Raw genomic sequence first — 4,382 nt, forward strand, 5'->3', positions numbered from 1 at the left:
TCATTGCACAAGCGTGTGCATGTGTATGTGTGTGCATCACTTCTCAGTGAATCAACATTCCCGTGTGTGTGTGTGTTCATCACTTTCCTGTTCTGGTGTTCTGGGTAAACCACTGCCTGAAGCATGGCCTGGGGTCCTGCCCCCCCTCCTTTTCAGTTTGTTTGCGACCATTGCTGCTGCTGCTGCTGCTCAAAATTCAGTCCGTCCTGGTTCTGACCCCAATTAGGGCAGTCCTTTCTCCAGTGTCGATGTTCACCGCAGGTGAAACCTGCATCTTCTTCTGTGTTTTTGTCCATTCTGAGGTGCCTTCTGTCCTCAGTTACTCCTCTTGTCTCGGTCACGCCCTTTTTCGCCACCCGATCATCCGTGTTGGTCCATCACTGTCCTGCACAGTGTGAATGCAAAGTTATCAAGGTCAGCATTCTTTCGCTCGGCCTTACTTTTCATTCGGGCTTGGCGGGCGTCTCGTCACAGCTCTGTCAGCTAACGCAGTCTGGGAATTTTCCCCCGTGTAGAGAAACGGGCCTTAGGTTTAGTGCTCTCCGTCTCGGCTGCATGAGATCACATTCCTGCAGGTCTGTTGACATTCTCAGGTCGTTGTTGTGGGTCCAGCTGTTGCAGCATTTGGTCAGTGTCACGTATGGGGGAGAGCAGGAGTCCAGTCAGCCTCGGCTTTCAGGGCCGGCAAAGCAGCCTGTAATTAAATATGTATAGAAAAAACAAAAACAAACAAAAACAAACAAAAAACAAAAAACAAAAACAAACGAACAGGAAAATGTTGTTGTGTTGGCTGTGTTATTCAGAGGGGAGACAATGGGGCCAGGCCCTGTGTCAGCCTTCTCTCCCCCTTTTTTTGTTTTTTGTCTCCCGATATAATCAACTCCTAACCCACCAAGTTGACAGGACAACACCGGTATATGTTAAAATTCTTAAGATCATGTTTAAAAGCCCAAAAAGGAACTTTCTTTCATTCAGTAATCACTTTTATTAATCAATCAACAGAAAACATGTCACAATTTGAATCTTTTAACCACTAAATTTGTTGTGTCTTGCCTGGTTGGTTAGACCAGTGTTCCTTTTTTTTTTTTTTTTTTTTTAGTTAAATTGTTGTCCTGCAACCCAGAGGGTTTCTTTGTCAGTAATGTATAGACTTCATCATTTAAGTATGTTAATTTTTCTTTAACCTTGCTGGAAAATCTTCACGTGTTCATGAGTGTAAGCTGTTTCTTCATTGCGTGTATGTGTATTTGTATAAAAGCAGGTTAATTTTATCTTTTCTCAAACTAGGCGTTACCTTAAAAGGAGCCTTTCTCTCAGATTTCTCTGCTTGTGTGTGTTTTTGTTTCACCTTTTTGTTGTGATGCTCCGGACGCCTTCCCAACCTCCACAAGTCCGTTGGCCCCAATTTTATGTGTTAAAACTTCTCTTAATTTCTCCTCTAATTCTCTCCTCGCTGCTGTCTGTTTCACAGCTGCTGATTCGTGCTGGGTGTGGTTCCCATTACCTATAATTTTGCTTCGGCCGCTGTGCTTGTGGGGGCAGTTGGTCCAGGTCCGCAGCTTCCTGTATTAACACACTAAGAGATTTATTTAATTTCATTTTCATCACTGTTAAACAGATAAGCAGGCAACCCGCCTACCTTGACAGCATAAACTGTACGCCAGTCTCCCAACACATTCCTCTCTGTACTCCTCCATAATTCTCCACTGCACACCTCTTACTATCTCTCCTTTTTATTTTTATTACACCACAGAGTAATACACCCAATTATGCCCGTCTATCTCTATGTGGCTCCAAATTCCCTCTTTATTTTAATTTCACACTCGTCAGGGGACAGGCACACAACAATTTCAACCACTGAAACGAGGAATTCAACCTTTTTATATTTCTTTACTAATCTAGACTCAACGTTTGTTCGCAAAATGTGTCTTGTTCTAGTCCGGAATAAATGTGAACCCGTGATTACACGGCCGTTCCAGTGTTATTTCCGTGGCTATGCGGGGGCCCTCACCTCCCCAAGTCACCACCTCAGCACCCGGACGACGCCGGTCCTGGCCACGCGTCCACGGACAGGAGGGTCGCTACTCCATAGGCAAATGTTCCACAGGTACACTAGGCATCAACCTTTGATCCTAAAATGTGTATTTGCTCTAATGTCCTCCTAATCAAACACATCAACCGTCACTGTCACTGTGTTCACGCTTCACACTCCACACAAAAAACACACTCAGAGCGCGCCTCACTCCCACTCTCACTCAGTGCGCGCTTTACCCACAAGACAGCACCCAGAGCGCGCTTCGCAGCTTCACACACACTCTCTCACCCAGAGCGCGCTTTCACACTCACACACACAACACTTTTCCTCAGCGGGAATTTTACACAGAAACCTCTGAGCTCAACTATTAGATCTTCTTAAAGCACACTGCACCATAGACCAAAATACCCTTTTCTCTGCACTTATGACCGCCACAACGGGGCAAAGTCGCATCATAAAAGTGATGCTTGCATCCCCGAAGTTATACCCGACATCATAAACCAGGTTTTGCTCTATGTACTTCTTGGCAAGTAAAATTTTACTTTGTTTTATGACCGCAGCCCTTAAAAAAAAAACTCGACTGACGCCACAAACCACCGTCAAGCCTCTGTTCAATGTACTAAAATTAGCACCAACCACTACTGCACTTCACGGCCGCACCACCGGAACACGCCGTATCATAAACCAAACCTACGGACGTGTTTCGCTCTCGCGTTGCCAGCGTTCAACCGCACCGTGAAGCCAGCATCTGCTTTTCCTTAAATCAACTTCTATTTCATAGCCGGCAAGAGCCAGGACGTAACCGACACCATAAACAAACTTCAAACCTCGACTTCAATGTACTGAACTAATGGCCGTGTCTTCAGAAGAAATTCTAATGTATTATTGCTACAGAAGCCAGTATTAGACAAAATTAAATGTGGAAGGTAAAGTGGCTGCAACTAGTCCAACGTAGTATGTTATTAGTATCTCGGTAGAAGCAGTTTACTGCAACTAGTCCAACGTAGTATGTTATTAGTATCTCGGTAGAAGCAGTTTATTTAACACACTGGAATTCAGCCTCAACTTATGTTGTTAGTATCTTGCGCCAAAAACCAGACACCGACAAATTTACTGTGAAAATACATGTGACTCAGCGAACAGATTAATTTGGAAAGCCCAATATGCACATTTGGTATTTATAATACAACAGGCTGTGCTTACCTTTTTATTTTTGGACCGGTCCTCTGTTCACCTCGCCTCACGATCTCACCAAAGGTCAAATCTGCACCTCCTCAGCACACCAAAGATCCGGGTCACACGGCACCAAGTTGTTGAATTCTCCCAATTCTTTGAATCTTTGGGCTGAAGGAAGGACAATACTCGGTGTATAAATGCTCAATCAACAATCATTTATTTCCATACAATTCAACAATAAGAGCATTACAACGTCCGGACGGGAGAGATGCTACCAGAGGGTCAGGCACATGTCTCAAAATGGTGATGGGTTGCTCAGCTTTTTATAGTCTCTAGTGGCCCCCAGCTAGTCGTAAAAGCCAAAACATCACATTTTTTCTCTGTTACAGCGCCTAAGTTATGACCTCGGCAGTTGTTTCTCTGCTTTCTGTAAGGTGGGGGTGTGGAATGTGGTCTATCTATCTCCCCTGTCTTTAGACACAGAGTCTCCTGCTTACAACCTTCTCTTCATGATTCAACACTTAAGCATGTCAAGAAAACAGTGTAACACATTCCCAGCAGATCAAGGATACAGAGTGATGCACATTTATCTAATGAACTAATATGTGAATATGTTCTGTTAACTCAAAAGTATAATGAGAACTAAACTACATACAGCTCACACACTCTATATTAAAGGGTATAATGTGATCTACAGCAGTATTCTAATTCAACTACTTTGATTACATATATAAGGTAACATATAATAACAGAATAATCTAATACCATTTAGAAACCGAAATGCTCTTTTCTTTGATGAGGTCAGTAAAGGACCAAAATTCAGGAAACACTACCAAAGAAAATAAGAGGTTACTTAGTGGCTGTAAAAAAGAAGCAGTCTAACAGGACATGAAAACCGGTGCTGGAGGATGGTGTCACACAAATACAAACTTCATTTGACACTGAGCTTCTGAAAGGACTACACACCCTACATTTACTGTGTATGAGCAATTACTGTGGAATCAACCTTTCAACAAATGCTTGACATCATTGTGCCATTTTTTCCCCTTGTATGACACGATGACCACACTGCACCGCTGGCTGTCTAACAGACCCTGAAAGTGATTTTCACTCTGTACGAAATGTCCAGAATGTGTGCAGAGAGCATGTGTCATTCTCTGCGAAGCAATCA

General features: G+C 43.4%; 1 long non-coding RNA gene across 1 annotated transcript; it reads right to left on the reverse strand.

Annotated features, from left to right (window-relative positions):
* Positions 1–253: 253 nt before the first annotated feature.
* LOC308410637 lies at positions 254–3,971 on the reverse strand. Its single transcript, XR_013974220.1, has 2 exons — positions 3,462–3,971; positions 254–3,379 (listed from the first exon to the last, which is right to left on the reverse strand). It is a non-coding gene; the product is annotated as an uncharacterized lncRNA (long non-coding RNA).
* Positions 3,972–4,382: the final 411 nt, after the last annotated feature.

This window comes from Rhamphochromis sp. 'chilingali', assembly GCF_963969265.1.
Source record: "Rhamphochromis sp. 'chilingali' genome assembly, chromosome: 14".
In the NCBI taxonomy this organism is placed as follows: domain Eukaryota; kingdom Metazoa; phylum Chordata; class Actinopteri; order Cichliformes; family Cichlidae; genus Rhamphochromis; species Rhamphochromis sp. 'chilingali'.